We start from the raw sequence: 18,867 nt of genomic DNA, 5'->3' as shown, positions 1-18,867 counted from the left end.
GATCTTCATGACCCAGGTAATCACGATGGTATGATCACTCACCTAGAGCCAGACATCCTGGAATGGGAAGTCAAGTGGGCCTTAGGAAGCATCACTTAGGAAGCATCACAAAGCTAGTGATGGTGATGGAATTCCAGTTGAGCTATTTCAAGTCTTAAACGATGATGCTGTGGAAGTGCTGCACTTTATGCCAGCAAAGTTGGAAAACTCAGCAGTGGCCACAGGACTGGGAAAGATCAGTTTTCATTCCAATTCCAAAGAAAGGCAATGTCAAAGAATGCTCAAACTACTGCACAATTGCACTCTTCTCACACACTAGTAAAGTAATGCTCAAAATTCTCCAAGCCAGGCTTCAGCAATAGGTGAACTGTGAACTTCCAGATGTTCAAGCTGGATTTAGAAAAGGCAGAGGAAGCAGAGATCAAATTGCCAACATCTGTTGGATCACCGAAAAAGCAAGAGAATTCCAGAAAAACATCTACTTCTGCTTTATTGACTGTGGGAAAGCCTTTCACCGTGTGGATCACAACAAACTCTGGAAAACTCTTAAAGAGATGGGAATAGCAGACCACCTGACCTGCCTCTTGAGAAATCTGTCTGCAGAACAGCAAGCAACAGTTAGAACTGGACATGGAATAACAGACTGTTCCAAATCGGGAAAGAGCTACATCAAGCCTGCATATTGTACCCTGCTTATTTAACTTATATGCCTAGTATATCACGAGAAATGCTGGACTGGATGCGGAACAAGTTGTAATCAAGATTGCTGGGACAAATATCAATAACCTCAGATATGCAGATGACACCACCCTTATGGCAGAAAGTGAAGAACTAAAGAGCCTCTTGATGAAAGTGAAAGTGGAGGGAGGAGCCAAGATGACGGAGGAGTAGGACGGGGAGAACACTTTCTCCCCCACAAATTCATCAAAAGAGCATTTAAACGTCGAGTAAATTCCACAAAACAACTTCTGAATGCCGGCAGAGGACATCAGGCACCCAGAAAAGCAATCCAAATCTTCGAAAGGAGGTAGGAAAAAATATAAAAGACAAAAAAAGAGACAAAAGAGGGAGGGACGGAGTTCCGTCCCGGGAAGGGAGTCTTAAAAAGAGAGAAGTTTCCAAACACCAGGAAACCTTCTCACTGCCGAATCTGTGCCGAGCCTTGGAAGCACAGAGGGCAACATAACGGGGAGAAAAAATAAATAAACAATTAAAACTCGAAGATTGCGAGTCCTACAGTAACTCCCCCAGCGGAGAAGCAGCGCAGACGCCTGCAAGCGCCATTAGCAAGCGGGGGCTGGGCAGGGAGGCGCAGCTTGGGCTGCATCGCTTAGAGTAAGAATCTGGCCTGAATACCCTGAGCACTATCTGAGCGAAATAATTTGGGCTAGCAAACCAGACTGTGGGATATCTACCACGCGAAAAGCCAGCGCCAACCTAAGACACCGCCAGGCCCGCGCACGGAACAAAGAACTGAACAGAGATAGCTGGCTGCAGACCTTCCCCCTCCGGTGACAGGCAGCCAGAGCCGGAAGGGGGCAATCGCAGCCCCAGAGAGACATTATCTATAAAACTGTAAGCAGGCTTCTTTGCTAACTAAAACTTCTTGGGGGTCTGGATGGTTAACATCTGCCTGAGAAGGTGCGCTGGTTTTACACCCAGATAACCAAGTGGCGGGGAGGCGATAAGTCGCAGCATTGGCGCTCGCCAAACACCTCATCACTTGAGCTGCTCGGACCTGGGAAGAGCACAAAACTCAGGCCCAACTGAGTCTGCGCCTCTGAGGACTACCCGAGTGCCTGAACCTGAGCGGCTTGGACCTGGGAGGTGCATGCAACCCAGGGCCGGCCTCGGATTGTTCCCGGCGGAACAACCTAGAGCCCGAGCAGTGTGGGCAGGGAGGCTACACGCGCCGTGAGCGGGGGCAGACCCAGTGTGGCTGAGGCACTGCGAGCGCACGCCAGTGTTATTTGTTTGCAGCATCCCTCCCTCCCTCCCCACAGCGCGACTGAACAAAGAGAAGAAATACAGCTCCACCCATCAGAACACCGACACAAGCTTCCCTAACCAGGAAACCTTGACAAGCCACCTGTACAAACCCACACACAGTGAGGAAAAGCCACAATAAAGAGAACTCCACAAACTGCCAGAATACAGAAAGGACACCCCAAACTCAGCAATTTAAACAAGATGAAGAGACAGAGGAATAGCCAGCAGATAAAGGAACAGGATAAATGCCCACCAAACCAAACAAAAGAGGAAGAGATAGGGAATCTACCTGATAAAGAATTCCGAATAATGATAGTGAAATTGATCCAAAATCTTGAAATTAAAATGGAATCACAGATAAATAGCGTGGAGACAAGGATTGAGAAGATGCAAGAAAGGTTTAACAAGGACCTAGAAGAAATAAAAAAGAGTCAATATATAATGAATAATGCAATAAATGAAATTAAAAACACTCTGGAGGCAACAAATAGTAGAATAACAGAGGCAGAAGATAGGATTAGTGAATTAGAAGATAGAATGGTAGAAATAAATGAATCAGAGAGAATAAAAGAAAAACGAATTAAAAGAAATGAGGACAATCTCAGAGACCTCCAGGACAATATTAAACGCTACAACATTCGAATCATAGGGGTTCCAGAAGAAGAAGACAAAAAGAAAGACCATGAGAAAATACTTGAGGAGATAATAGTTGAAAACTTCCCTAAACTGGGGAAGGAGATAATCACCCAAGTCCAAGAAACCCAGAGAATCCCAAACAGGATAAACCCAAGGTGAAACACCCCAAGACACATATTAATCAAATTAACAAAGATCAAACACAAAGAACAAATATTAAAAGCAGCAAGGGAAAAACAACAAATAATACACAAGGGAATTCCCATTAGACTAACAGCTGATCTTTCAATAGAAACTCTTCAAGCCAGGAGGGAATGGCAAGACATACTTAAAATGATGAAAGAAAATAACCTACAGCCCAGATTATTGTACCCAGCAAGGATTTCATTCAAGTATGAAGGAGAAATCAAAAGCTTCTCAGACAAGCAAAAGCTGAGAGAATTCTGTACCACCAAACCAGCTCTCCAACAAATACTAAAGGATATTCTCTAGACAGGAAACACAAAAATGGTGTATAAATTCGAACCCAAAACAATAAAGTAAATGGCAACGGGATCATACTTATCAGTAATTACCTTAAACATAAATGGGTTGAATGCCCCAACCAAAAGACAAAGACTGGCTGAATGGATACAAAAACAAGACCCCTACATATGTTGTCTACAGGAGACCCACCTCAAAACAGGGGACACATACAGACTGAAAGTGAAGGGCTGGAAAAAGATTTTCCATGCAAATAGGGACCAAAAGAAAGCAGGAGTAGCAATACTCATATCAGATAAAATAGACTTTAAAACAAAGGCTGTGAAAAGAGACAAAGAAGGTCACTACATATGATCAAAGGATCAATCCAAGAAGAAGATATAACAATTATAAATATATATGCACCCAACACAGGAGCACCGCAGTATGTAAGACAAATGCTAACAAGTATGAAAGGAGAAATTAACAATAACACAATAATAGTGGGAGACTTTAATACCCCACTCACACCTATGGATAGATCAACTAAACAGAAAATTAACAAGGAAACACAAACTTTAAATGATACAATAGACCAGTTAGACCTAATTGATATCTATAGGACATTTCATCCCAAAACAATGAATTTCACCTTTTTCTCAAGCACACATGGAACCTTCTCCAGGATAGATCACATCCTGGGCCATAAAGCTAGCCTTGGTAAATTCAAAAAAATAGAAATCATTCCAAGCATCTTTTCTGACCATAATGCAGTAAGATTAAATCTCAATTACAGGAGAAAAACTATTAAAAATTCCAACATATGGAGGCTGAACAACACGCTGCTGAATAACCAACAAATCACAGAAGAAATCAAAAAAGAAATCAAAATTTGCATAGAAACGAATGAAAATGAAAACACAACAACCCAAAACCTGTGGGACACGGTAAAAGCAGTCCTAAGGGGAAAGTTCATAGCAATACAGGCACACCTCAAGAAACAAGAAAAAAGTCAAATAAATAACCTAACTCTACACCTAAAGCAACTAGAAAAGGAAGAAATGAAGAACCCCAGGGTTAGTAGAAGGAAAGAAATCTTAAAAATTAGAGCAGAAATAAATGCAAAAGAAACAAAAGAGACCATAGCAAAAATCAACAAAACCAAAAGCTGGTTCTTTGAAAGGATAAATAAAACTGACAAACCATTAGCCAGACTCATCAAGAAACAAAGGGAGAAAAATCAAATCAATAAAATTAGAAACGAAAATGGAGAGATCACAACAGACAACACAGAAATACAAAGGATCATAAGAGACTATTATCAACAATTATATGCCAATAAAATGGACAACGAGGAAGAAATGGACAAATTCTTAGAAAAGTACAACTTTCCAAAACTCGACCAGGAAGAAATAGAAAACCTTAACAGACCCATCACAAGCACGGAAATTGAAACTGTAATCAAAAATCTTCCAGCAAACAAAAGCCCAGGTCCAGACGGCTTCACAGCTGAATTCTACCAAAAATTTAGAGAAGAGGTAACACCTATCCTGCTCAAACTCTTCCAGAAAATTGCAGAGGAAGGTAAACTTCCAAACTCATTCTATGAGGCCACCATCACCCTAATACCAAAACCTGACAAAGATCCCACAAAAAAAGAAAACTACAGGCCAATATCACTGATGAACATAGATGCAAAAATCCTAAACAAAATTCTAGCAATCAGAATCCAACAACACATTAAAAAGATCATACACCATGACCAAGTGGGCTTTATCCCAGGGATGCAAGGATTCTTCAATATCCGCAAATCAATCAATGTAATACACCACATTAACAAATTGAAAAATAAAAACCATATGATTATCTCAATAGATGCAGAGAAAGCCTTTGACAAAATTCAACACCCATTTATGATAAAAACTCTCCAGAAAGCAGGAATAGAAGGAACATACCTCAACATAATAAAAGCTATATATGACAAACCCACAGCAAACATTATCCTCAATGGTGAAAAATTGAAAGCATTTCCTCTAAAGTCAGGAACAAGACAAGGGTGCCCACTTTCACCATTACTATTCAACATAGTTTTGGAAGTTTTGGCCACAGCAATCAGAGCAGAAAAAGAAATAAAAGGAATCCAAATTGGAAAAGAAGAAGTAAAACTCTCACTATTTGCAGATGACATGATCCTCTACATAGAAAACCCTAAAGACTCCACCAGAAAATTACTAGAACTAATCAATGATTATAGTAAAGTTGCAGGATATAAAATCAACACACAGAAATCCCTTGCATTCCTATACACTAATAATGAGAAAACAGAAAGAGAAATTAAGGAAACAATTCCATTCACCATTGCAACGGAAAGAATAAAATACTTAGGAATATATCTACCTAAAGAAACTAAAGACCTATATATAGAAAACTATAAAACACTGGTGAAAGAAATCAAAGGGGACACTAATAGATGGAGAAATATACCATGTTCATGGATTGGAAGAATCAATATAGTGAAAATGAGTATACTACCCAAAGCAATTTATAGATTCAATGCAATCCCTATCAAGCTACCAACAGTATTCTTCACAGAGCTAGAACAAATAATTTCACAATTTGTATGGAAATACAAAAAACCTCGAATAGCCAAAGCGATCTTGAGAAAGAAAAATGGAACTGGAGGAATCAACCTACCTGACTTCAGGCTCTACTACAAAGCCACAGTTATCAAGACAGTATGGTACTGGCACAAAGACAGAAATATAGATGAATGGAACAAAATAGAAAGCCCAGAGATAAATCCACGCACATATGGACACCTTATCTTTGACAAAGGAGGCAAGAATATACAATGGATTAAAGACAATCTCTTTAACAAGTGGTACTGGGAAATCTGGTCAACCACTTGTAAAAGAATGAAACTAGAACAGTTTCTAACACCATACACAAAAATAAACTCAAAATGGATTAAAGATCTCAACGTAAGACCAGAAACTATAAAACTCCTAGAGGAGAACATAGGCAAAACACTCTCTGACATACATCACAGCAGGATCCTCTATGACCCACCTCCCAGAATATTGGAAATAAAAGCAAAAATAAACAAATGGGACCTAATTAAACTTAAAAGCTTCTGCACATCAAAGGAAACTATTAGCAAGGTGAAAAGACAGCCTTCAGAATGGGAGAAAATAATAGCAAATGAAGCAACTGACAAACAACTAATCTCAAAAATATACAAGCAACTCCTACAGCTCAACTCCAGAAAAACAAATGACCCAATCAAAAAATGGGCCAAAGATCTAAATAGACATTTCTCCAAAGAAGACATACAGATGGCTAACAAACACATGAAAAGATGTTCAACATCACTCATTATCAGAGAAATGCAAATCAAAACCACTATGAGGTACCATTTCACACCAGTCAGAATGGCTGCGATCCAAAAGTCTACAAATAATAAATGCTGGAGAGGGTGTGGAGAAAAGGGAACCCTCTTACACTGTTGGTGGGAATGCAAACTAGTACAGCCACTATGGAGAACAGTGTGGAGATTCCTTAAAAAACTGGAAATAGAACTGCCTTATGATCCAGCAATCCCACTGCTGGGCATACACACTGAGGAAACCAGAAGGGAAAGAGACACGTGTACCCCAATGTTCATCGCAGCACTGTTTATAATAGCCAGGACATGGAAGCAACCTAGATGTCCATCAGCAGATGAATGGATAAGAAAGCTGTGGTACATATACACAATGGAGTATTACTCAGCCATTAAAAAGAATACATTTGAATCAGTTCTAATGAGGTGGATGAAACTGGAGCCTATTATACAGAGTGAAGTAAGCCAGAAGGAAAAACACCAATACAGTATACTAACGCATATATATGGAATTTAGAAAGATGGTAACGATAACCCTGTATACGAGACAGCAAAAGAGACACTGACGTATAGAACAGTCTTATGGACTTTGTGGGAGAGGGAGAGGGTGGGAAGATTTGGGAGAATGGCATTGAAACATGTAAAATATCATGTATGAAACGAGATGCCAGTCCAGGTTCAATGCACGATACTGGATGCTTGGGGCTAGTGCACTGGGACGACCCAGAGGGATGGTATGGGGAGGGAGGAGGGAGGAGGGTTCAGGATGGGGAACACATGTATACCTGTGGTGGATTCATTTTGATATTTGGCAAAACTAATACAATTATGTAAAGTTTAAAAATAAAATAAAATTAATTTAAAAAAAATAAATAAAAGAAAAAAGAAAGTGAAAGTGGAAAGTGATAAAGTTGGCTTAAAACTCAGCATCCAGAAAACTAAGATCATGGCATCCAGTCCCATCACTTCAAGGAAAACATATGGGGAAACAGTAGAAACAGTGGCAGACTTTATTTTGGGGGGCTCCAAAATCACTGAATATGGAGACTGCAGCCATGAAATTAAAAGACACTTACTTCTTGGCAGGAAAGTTATGACCAGCCTAGACAGCATATTTAAAAGCAGAGTCATTACTTGGCCGATAAAGGTCTGTCTAGTCAAAGCCATGTTTTTGCCAGTAGTCATGTATGGATGTGACAGTTGGACCATAAAGAAAGCTGACTGCTGAAGAATTGATGCTTTTGTACTGTGGTGTTGGAGAAGACTCTTGAGAATCCTTGGACTGCAAGGACATCAAGCCAGTCCATCCTAAAGGAGATCGGTCCTCAATATTCATTGAAAGCACTGATTCTGAAGCTGAAACTCCAACACTTTACCACCTGATGCAAGGAACCGACTCATTGGAAAAGGCCCTGATACTGGGAAAGATTGAAGGCAGGAGGAGAAGGGGACGACAGAGGATGAGATGGTTGGATGGCATCACCGACTCAATGGACTTGAGTTTGAGTAAACTCCGGGAGTTGGTGATGGACAGGGAGGCCTGACATGCTGCAGTCTATGGGATCTCCAAGAATCGGACATGACAGAGAGACTGAACTGAATGAATCATGAGTAACCAGCAGATCAGGTGTACATGTGACAACCTGGATTTGAAACAGGCATATGAAACTGGAGGGGCAGTCTGGAAGAACTGAAGTCTTGTAGGATGTGATGCTTTTTACAGGTAGACAGTGTCAACATTGAGTTGGATTGAGTTGAGTTGAATTCTGAGAATTCAACTCAATTCAACAGAATTGCTTGTGCGTGATGTGGTCGAACTGACAGACACATTGGAATCGGGCCCACAATCATCTACATTCATTTTCTTGTACTAAATCTGGAAACCCAGTGTCGTTTCACCTTACAGCACTTCATGTGGCCCCTCCCAACACCCAGCCTTATAACCGTCTTTAAACCCTTCAATTGCCACATGTGGGTTTTGGCCACCATTCATCATGGCTGCTCTAGAACATGCATCCAAGGAGTGGAAGTGTTGGGTCCTCATGTAAGAACAAGCTCAGCTTGCCGTAAGAAGCTGTTTTCCTCTCAAACGTGTGGGCCAACTTACATTTCAACAACCACTGCCCCACGCTTTCCCAGCAGTTGGTGTTTTGAGAGACTTTAATAGCTGGCTACTTGGAGCACACGTAGTCATGCCCTGTTAGTGTCTTAATGTGCAGGTTCCTGACTGCAGTGATGTGGGGCAGCTTTCCATTCCCTGACGGTCTCCTTATACGTTGCCCTCGATGAAAGTCCTGCTCATTTGGGCCCATTTCTGTATATTTCTTTTACCTTAGGCATTTGTAGAAACTCATATTTTGACTACTGTTACTTTGATGGTTATCTGTGTCATCAGTGTCTTCTCCCACCTGATGGCTTTCAATTTGGCACTCCCAGGGATGTCTGTTATGAAGAGTTCTTCATTTTAATACAGCTCGGGATTTCAGCGTCTGTCTTAGAGATGGCGTTGTTTCTGTGTTGTTCAGGAATCCTGCCCCACCACAGTTCATGGAGACACCTGCTGCAGTGTCTTGCAGAAGCTCTACTGTTTGTCTCTCTAAATAGATCTTCAGCCCATCTGCACTTGATTTTGGTTCCCATATGAGCTAGGGATGCAGTTGCATTTGACTGGGTTCAGATCCCCTGTCGCCCACAGAGTAATTGAAACGCCTATCTCTTTGTCACTTCTTTCTATCACCTTTTCTATTGCACATGATGCTTCCTGTGGTTGGGGTTTATTTCTAGGTTCCCTTTTCCGATCCACTAGTCTACCTGACCATCCCTCTTTCAGTCCAAAAGTTTGGTTCTACTATGCTCTAATATACCCTGGAGAAGAGAATGGCAACCCAATCCAGTATTCTTGCCTGGACAATCCCATGGACCCAGGAGTCTTGTGGGCTACAGTCCATGGGGTGGCAAAGAGTCAGACACGACTGTCCAACTAAGCAACAGGCAGGGGGTTATGTATCTTCACAACTTGCAGGGCCAGGCCTCACACACTGTTCTTTTCAAGGTTCCCTTGCCTTCCTTGAAATGTCTGCTTCCTTTTAAATTTTACATTGGAAAATAAATAAATAAATAAATAAATAAATTTTACAGTGGAATTATTGAGTTCCACAGATGTCCACTTGGGATGTGGTGACATACATTTTGATTCTGCACAGTATTTTGAGTAGAATGGATATTGATATTCTTTTTGCAAACCCCTAATGTGGTATATTTTCCCATTTATTTATATCTTTAATGTCCTTCAAGACAGATTTATAATTTTCTCCATTGAGGTTTTGTATATCCTCTTGTTGTATACCTTTCTAAATGTTAGATAGATTCCAGGTATATCCTAATTTTTGATGCAACTGTCAATGGCTCTCATACAGTTTTATATTACTGTGATATGAGAACGTAATTGATCTTTTTTGGCCGAGTGGCAAGGCTGTGGGACCTTGGTTCCCTTACCAGGGATCAAATTCCCATCCCTTGCTTTAGAAGGTAGATGCTTGATCATGGACCACAGGGAAGTCTGCAATGAATTTTTCAAGTTTGAATTTGTCTCAAGTCATCGTGCTCTCTTGTTAAACCTCTAAATGTATTGGTATAAACTTTTGGATTTTTCTACATGTAGAACTTTTATGAACATAAATCTTTCTTTTTTCCTTTCAATTATTATACCTTTTACCGATATTTATTGACTTGCTAGGGTGGAACCTATGGTACTCCATTAAGTATGATGTTTTCTAAAGACACCCTTCATCTTTTTAGGGAATTTCTCTTTTATTTCCAATGCACTGTGAATTTTATCACAAAGGCATTCGCACTCATCCAGTGTTCATTGTTTTCATCTCTGGAGATTTAATCAGTGAATCAGGGACAGTAGCCACACTAGAAGCCACACTACGTATTGTGTATTTCCACAGAGGAAATGTAACATAAGTAATCGATTGTGCAGCTGTTGAAAGGCCACTGGAGCCTGTCAAGCAGGGAACACTCTCTTAGTTTTGGACCACTCTAATCCAAGCCCCCAACTTGACGTTTTTCAAATCTTTTACATACATAGACACATATTCTCTCTGAGATACAGGTATAACCTTGTGTTAGTTTCAGGTGTACAATATAATGATTTATTATGTACATATTACAAAATGATCACCAAATATGCCTAATTAACGTTTATATCTACAAGGCTAAAATTTTTTTGTGTGAAGAGAAATTTTAAGATCTAGTCTTTTAGCAACTTTCAAATGTACAGTGCAGTATTGTTAACTGTATTAGTGTCCTTAACATTTTAAATATAGTCACCATGATGTACATTACATGTCCATACTTATTTATTTTATTCCTGGAAATGTGTACCTTCTGACCACTTTGCCAATTTTGCCATAGAGCCCACTCTCTACCTCTGAGAACCACCAGTTATTTCTCTTCATCTATGACATTATGTTGTTTGTTTTTTTTTCAGTTCCACCTACCTGTGAGATCATACAGTATTTTCCTTCCTCTGTCTAACGTGTTTCATTACCCTAATGCCCTCACGTACCATCCATGTATTGTAAAGGCAGGATTTCCTTCTCTTTTATACCTGAAGAATGATCATGAGTATGCACACACCGCAGTTTCTTTATTCAGTCTCCCATCATTGGATATGGAAGTTGTTTCCGTGTCTTCAATAATGTACATAACACTTCCATGAACATGGGGTGCATATATATTTTCAAATTGCCATTTTCATCTTCTTTAAAGGCCCCAAAGTGAAAGTGCTTGAGGCTCTATTTTTAGTTTTGAGGAACCTGCACAGTGTCCCCATACTGGCTGCACAATTCACATTCCCACCAGCAGTGCCCAAGGGTTCCCTTTACCCCACGTCCTCACCAACACTGCTTGTTTCTTGTTCTTTGACTGTCCCAGCTTGACCTTTGCTGGACACCAGCCGCTCTGAAGGTGTGCTGCACAGCCCTGCGGATCCTGGCCTTCTCCAGCGCCTGCTTGTCCAGCAATGTTCCCGCAACCGGGGAGGAGTGAGGGAGAGAGCTCATCCCCTCTTTTTCACCAGGACCCTGGGCAGGGCCAGTCCAGGGTTCTGTGGAGTCTGACATTGACTCAAGTGTTTGAATCCCTCCTTAGGCAAAACAAAAAAAGAAAAACAAAAAAACAGTGTCACTGCATACAATACAGACAAGGCCCTCAAATACAAAATGTGACCCCAGGTCTCTGGTGTGGCCCTGAAGTGTTTTCAGAGACTGAGAACAAAGAGCAAATGAACAAAGAATCTGCCATATCTCTTATCAATCAGTAAATTCCAACAATTCATGAATCTGTGAGCCAGGAACTGTGGATGAAGGCCAAATATATATTTCCTAAAAGTGTCAATATCACAGGCACATCACATCTGAGTTTCTTTCGAAATGAGAAACCTACATAATCAATCACAAAACATAAAATGCTGAAACCAAAGATAAGACAGTTATTGCAGACTATTTTTCTTTCTTCCTTTTTTTTTAAGCCATGACCTAGGGCTTGTGGGGTCTTAGTTCCCAGACCAGGGATTGAAGCTGGGCCGGAGACAGTGAGAGTGCAGAATGCTAATCACTGGGCCACCATACCATTTTTCTCAGAAGTCAGACATACCTATCACACCTGCGTAACACCTGTTCCCCATACTTTTGGCCTGATCCTCTTTGATTGCCTCTTTTTAGGAGAATAAGCATGTATATTAATATGAATATTCTACTAATAAAGTGTTAGTTAGCCATGCCTGACTCTTTGTGATCCCATGGACTGTAGCCTGCAAGGGCCCTCTGTCCATGGAATTCTCCAAGCAAGGATGCTGGAGTGGGTTGCCAGTCCCTTCTCCAGGGGATCTTCCTGACCCAGGGATCAAACCCTGGTCTTCACACCGAGGGTAGATTCTTTACCATCTGAGCTAGCAGGGAAGCCCATTATATGAGGAAATAAGATTAATTATATCTAAAATAGAGTAGAAAGAAAATACAGTATTTCCACTGGCACGATTAATTGACGGACATATCTTTTTCTTTCTGTAGTTTAAAAAAGTAAAAAATATATTAATATTTCTATCTAACTGTAAAAGAAACTTTCCATCAGTCCCATAGCTTCTTCCTGAAAGTGTCTAAAACGTTTATGATCATAGTCAATTTCAGAATCTTAAAGAATTTTTTCCCAAAAGGGCAGTAAGTTCACAGGTTTTTTCCACACATGACTTAAGCCTTCATGTGGCTTTGAAAAGAAGGCCATCCACAGTGAGGGGTCGTGAACTGTGTTTCTGTGTGAGGTCTGGACTTCGTGGTCCCAGCTGAATGGGGCAAAGTTCTTCCTTTACCACCCCACTTTGCGTGGGCCTGTCCTGGTCGGCTGGTCCCACAGACCCTCAGATCCATGACGACGCACAGCCCGTGTGCCCTGTTCTGAAAACCCTTCTGGGCAAAGGAGCTTTTCACGCTCAGCTTTCCTTCCTGGGTTCCACCCTCCAGCGTATATGAGTCTTCCTGCCCAAGTCTGAATGGTTTTGAGAAATCTTTCAATGTTCTTTCCTGGAAAGTTCAGTGTTTCTCTGTTGCAGGGTCAGTCCCACCCGATGACCAGGGCTGGACCTGGTTTCTCTTTTCTGGTTGTGCCGGCTGCTGGGCGATCCCACCGTGGACCTGAGCATCACTGGATGGGTGGTCATGTCAGAGCCACGTGCAGTGAAGCCTCTCGGCCTCTGGGGACCTCAGGACCTCCCCCTGGGGTGTGGGGTGTGGGGTGGGACCTTCTGCCTTCTCAGGGCCACCCCTCCTCCATGGCCTGGGGCGTCCAAGTTCCCCTTCTGTGCTTGGCCAAGGCTCTGTCTCTGTCACCCTCTGGCTTCCCGTTGGGGCTTCCTCGTTCCCTCCCCACATTCGGGGTGCTTCCCTCCCCAGCAGAGGGACCTGAACCGGCTCTGTGCTGGTGGATGCTGACATGGTGCCCCTGCTGCTGCTGCCCCTGCTGTGGGGGGGTGAGTGGGGGAGGTGGGGGACAGGGCTCACGGCTGGGGGAGTGGAGCACGCGTGGGGAGGGGCTGGAGCTGCCTCTGAGCCTCTGTGTTCCCCAGGGTCCCTGCAGGAATTGCCAGGGTACGGGCTCGAAGTGCAGGAATCAGTGGCAGTGAAGGCGTGCATGGATGTCCGCGTGACCTGCTCCTTCTCCTACCCCTGGTATTCGGGATATCCCTGGTATTCCTCTGGCGAACTTTTCATCTACTGGTTCCGGGAAAAAGACCAGCACACCAATAATGCTGTGGCCACAAACGACCCAAGGAAACGAGTGAAGCCAGAGACCCGGGGCCGATTCAGCCTCCTCGGGGACCCCAGCAACAATGACTGCTCCCTGAGCATCAGACAGGCCAGGCTGAGCGACTGAGGAGCCTACTACTTCCGAGTGGAGAGAGGACGTGATGTGAGATACAGTTACAGAGATAAGAAGCTGAATTTGCAGGTGACAGGTATGACAGGGGGCCCAGGAGAGGACCCTGGCCCATGGAGACTCCTCTATTAGAACAGGAACAGGGTATAGGAGCCCTCCCTGCTCCAGGTCTTGGGGTTTGAGGGTTCACGAGAGACCCAGAACTGGGAAGGAGTTGTGACCCTGACCCTCTGGGTCCCCACACCCCTGCGTCCAGGCATCTCCCTCTGTCTCCTCATCTCCCTTTCTCCAGGGAAACCCGACATCCATTTTCTGGAGCCTCTGGAGTCCGGCCGCCCCACAAAGCTGACCTGCACACTGTCACTAGCCTGTGATGAGCCACATCCTCTCCTGTTCTCCTGGGCGGGGGACGCCCTTGATGCCATGAACCCAGACACCCTCCACTCCTCGGAGCTCACCCTCACCCCGAGGGCCCAGGACCACGGCACCAACCTTACCTGTCGGGTGACATTCCAGCAGGTGACCCTAGAGAGAACCGTCCTTCTCAACGTCTCCTGTGAGTGTGGAGGGGTGATGGGGTCCCTGAGGGCGGTGGTGTGTGTGTGTGTGTGTGTAGAGAGAAGGCCAGCCTACTCGTCTGTGGGTCTGCGCCCTGGGAGCTGAGGTGGGGAGTGGCCATGAAGGACACCCACCCCCACTTCCTAGTTTCCCTCCTGGGGCGCTGGTCAGTTTCCATCCCACTCCTCCCTCTGCAGCAAGCCCATTTCTTTCTGCCCCAGATATTCCGAGGAACCTCCACATCAGCCTCTCCTTCAGAAATGTCACAGGTAGGACAGGACCTCTCCTCTCCAGGGCTGGGTCCTGCTCCTGGGACTGCCTCCAAGGTGGGGCCGGGGAGTGGGCTTGAATGTGATCAGATAGGGGAGGAGCAAGGAGAAAATCACCACCCTGCCCCACGTCCCATGCACTAGACCACACACACATGCAATACACACTGAGACTCACACACACAGGCACACACATATAGTACATACACATGAACATACACTGAGACACACACAGAAACGCCCATACACACAGGCACATACACATCACACATATACACAGAGATATACCCACAGCACAGGCACCCATCATATACACATACACTCATGGACATATACATGTGCACTCAGGCACACGTGCACTCAGGCACACATTCACACAGGCACACACACATACACCCCACATATATACACACTCACACACCCTGTTCAAAGCCCATTTCCTTCACCATGGTTCTATTGTGTGGCTTTCTTCCACAAAAGCCTCCTTAGTCCCATCTCCTGCTGCCTTCACTGAATCAACATCTCAAGCCTTGAGGCTCTGGGTTTTCTTTCCACCAAACAGCCCAGGCCTGTCCCATTGAGACACCAAGCCTCCCCTGAAGATACGAGGCCCAGACACGTTGGCTCAGCCTGCTTAGGGTGTGAAGGTCCAGCCCTGGGACCGCAGGGAACCCAGCTGGCCAGCCAGGGGAGGAGACAGCGAAGCCAGGAGATCCTGGGAAGGAGGGAGGAGGAGACCTCAGCCTCCCCCAGCTCTCCCACTGGGCTTTCCCCCAAAGCCCACAAGATTCTGCAGAACACCGCATCTATTCTCATCTCAGAAGGCCAGGCGCTGCAGCTGCTGTGTGTTGCTGACAGCAACCCCCCTGCACAGCTGAGCTGGTTCCAAGGGTCTCCCACCCTGGAGGCTACCCCCATCTCCAGCACTGGGGTCTTGGAGATACCACAAGTACCGGCTGGAGATGGAGAAGTCACCTGCCGAGCGCAGAACCCTCTGGGCTCCCAGCAAGTTTCCTTCAGCCTCTCTGTGCAGAGTGAGTTGCAGACAGGTCCTGCGGGTGGGCAGCCTTGGCAGGTGTGTGCCTTTGAGAGAGCTGGGTCTGGGGACTGAGCTTCACCCCCTCTCACTTCCCCAGAAGGCCCCCCTCCCTGCAGCTGTGAGACTGAGGAGCAGCAGGGCTCCTGGCCCCTGGTCCTCACCCTGATCAGAGGGGCCCTCATGGGGGCTGGCTTCCTCCTCACCTATGGCCTCACCTGGACCTACTACACCAGGTGAGCACCCCTGTCCCCCTGCGCGGACGTCCGGGGAATGGCTCTGGAGTTGCCGGTGGGGCTGGGCGGTCCTGTCCTGCCTGGAGCTAAGCTGTGTGATTCTCCAGGGCCTTCCCTGTTGGTCCAGTGGTTGAGCCTGTGAGTTTCCACTGCAGGGGGCAGGGGCTCGATCCTGGGTTGAGGAACTAAGGTCGCATATGCCTTGAGGCAGAGCCCAGAATGAATGAAATGGGTCTGACTCTCGGACCTGAGACTCTATTGGCTCTGCAGGTGTGGTGGCCACTAGGAGCTGGGCTGAGGGGTATGGCTGAGCCTCGCTCCCTCTCATGACGAGATTCACCTGAGGATGCAGAGCCCAGAGGACAGACGTGGGGACATCACAGTTTGCTTCTCCCTGGAAACTCTCGCCTCCAACCCTGTGCCCTTTGCATCCACGAGCCTTTATTTGTGGAGATGACTGCGTGACAGTAGGAAGAGTCAATGCCATTGAAAGGCGACTTTCTGACTTACCTCGCTTAGTATGGGATTACTCATGTTTTTACATGTATCAATAACTCATTGTTGGTATTGCTTGGTTTTGTCTTGAAAATAGTATTTTATGTATGACTATTCCTCCAGTTATGTATGGACTCTAAAATATGATGACATTGCCTTCGTTTGCAAATTTTGGCTCATTCAAAGTAACGTTGATGTGAATGGTGTGATGAAAATAGGAGGGCTAGCACTTTCCTCCTGGTGGGTGTGGAACTGCTTCATAAATTTGGCATATATTTAGTTTGAGAAGGTAGCCTCAGAGAGTGCTTTTGAGTAGTTAGATGAGTTTATATCCCATGGCATATGTGAGGGTTCTGAGCTTTCTACACCCTCAGGAGCACTTGTATTACCTACACGGTCAGTTTTCAGCACTGCACTCCACTGTGACGGTATCTCCTTGCCTTTTTAGTTTCTTTCCCTCATGTGCAATGATGTTGAGCCGTCTGAATATCTTCTTTAGTGAAATTCCTGCTTCGATCCTTGCCCACTTAAAATAAAAATTGGTACCATCTTTCTAAATTCCATATATATGCATTAGTAAACTGTATTGGTGTTTTTCTTTCTGGCTTACTTCACTCTGTATAATAGGTTCCAGTTTCATCCATCTCATTAGAACTGATTCAAATGTATTCTTTCGAGACAGCAGAAGAGACACTGATGTATAGATCAGTCTTATGGACTCTGTGGGAGAGGGAGAGGGTGGGGAGATTTGGGAGAATAGCATTGAAACATGTATAATATCATGTATGAAACGAGTCGCCAGTCCAGGTTCGATGCACGATACTGGATGCTTGGGGCTGGTGCACTGGGACGACCCAGAGGGAGGGTATGGGGAGGGAGGAGGGAGGAGGGTTCAGGATGGGGAACACAGGTATACCTGTGGCGGATTCATTTCGATATTTGGCAAAACTAATACAATATTGTAAAGTTTAAAAATAAAATAAAATAAAATAAATAAAAATCACTTCTATGTAATTTAAAAAAAAATAAAAATTGGGCAGTCTTTTTCTCGTTAATTTGAATTGTTTAGTCTGGATGTGACTTTTTAAAAATTAAAATATAATTGATTTCTAATGCTGTATTAGTTTCACAGTACAGCAAAGTGATTCAGTGATATACATATATTCTCCTCAGATTCTTTCCCATTATACTTTTTTACAACTTTGTTAGTATACTTCGTGGGCTGTACAGCTGGTCCTTGTTGGTTATCTATTTTAGATACAGTAGTGTGTATTTGTCAATCCCAATCTCCCAATTTATCCTTCCTCCCTCTGAAAAAATTTTAAGATTTTTACACTTTAAGAAACTAACAAATGTAAACAGTATTTCTAAATAAATATTAAAGAAAGGTTTTTTTTGTTTTGTTTTTTTGTTTTTTTGGTTTCCAGAACTGGTTACTGGGAGGGTGTAGAATGTTTAGGGGCACTGTCAAATTTAGGAAACCTTATGAAATATCAATCCTAAAGAGCATTGACATCACAGGTTATTTCCATACATGGCTTGAGCCTTCACGTGGCTTTGAAAACAAGGGCATGCAGTGTGAGGGGTCCTGAATGCCATTCTTATGAAGTCCGGGCTTCGGGGGTCTGCACTGAGCGGGGCAAGGCGCTCACTTCAGCCACCCCATTTTGCATGAGCCTGTGCCCCGGAGAAGGCAATGGCACCCCACTCCAATACTCTTGCCTGGAAAATCCTATGGACGGAGGAGCCTGGTGGGCTGCAGTCCATGGGGTCGCTGAGGGTCAGACACGACTGAGGACTTCACTTTCACTTTTCACTTTCATGCATTGGAGAAGGAAATGGCAACCCACTCCAGTGTTCTTGCCTGGAGAATCCCAGGGACGGGGGAGCCTGGTGGGCTGCTGTCTATGGGGTCGCACAGAGTCGGACACGACTGAAGTGACAGCAGCAGCAGCAGTGCCCCGGGGGCTGGTCCTACAGACACTCAGGTCCACGTAGACCCGTAGGCCTGTGCCGTGTTCTGACAACCCTTCTGGGCAAAGGAGCTTTAACGTCCAAGTTTTCCTTCCTGGGCTCCATCCTCCACTGTTTGGGGGTCTGGAAACTTTTTTCCTGCCTGAAGTGGAATGGTTTTGATAAATTTTTCAATATTCTTTTCCAGAACGTTCGGTGTTTTTCAGCTGTAGGTGGGTCAAGCCGGATGACCAGGGCTGGACTTTGTTTCTCTTTTTCTGGTTTCACTGCTCCCGGGGCGATCCCATGGTGAACATGAAAATCATTCGGAAGGTGATCATGTCACATCCGGGCTTCCGTGGTATCTCGGTGGTAAAGAGTCAGGCTGCAATGCAGAAGATGTGGGTTCAGTAC

At 44.4% G+C, this 18,867-nt stretch overlaps 1 pseudogene across 1 annotated transcript; it reads left to right on the top strand.

Moving 5' to 3' along the window:
- Positions 1 to 13,392: 13,392 nt before the first annotated feature.
- LOC147354387 (sialic acid-binding Ig-like lectin 14) lies at positions 13,393 to 17,063 on the top strand (annotated as a pseudogene). Its single transcript, XR_015146344.1, has 7 exons — positions 13,393 to 13,499; positions 13,596 to 13,985; positions 14,199 to 14,462; positions 14,686 to 14,733; positions 15,513 to 15,767; positions 15,870 to 16,005; positions 16,276 to 17,063. The product of XR_015146344.1 is annotated as a sialic acid-binding Ig-like lectin 14 (transcript).
- Positions 17,064 to 18,867: the final 1,804 nt, after the last annotated feature.

The sequence above is a fragment of the Bos grunniens genome, chromosome 18 (genome assembly GCF_055505025.1).
Source record: "Bos grunniens cultivar Pamir isolate PY7600 chromosome 18, Bosgru_T2T1.0, whole genome shotgun sequence".
Lineage (NCBI taxonomy): Eukaryota > Metazoa > Chordata > Mammalia > Artiodactyla > Bovidae > Bos > Bos grunniens.
Note: the sequence above shows the minus strand (reverse complement) of the source record. Positions and strands in the feature narration are given on the sequence as shown.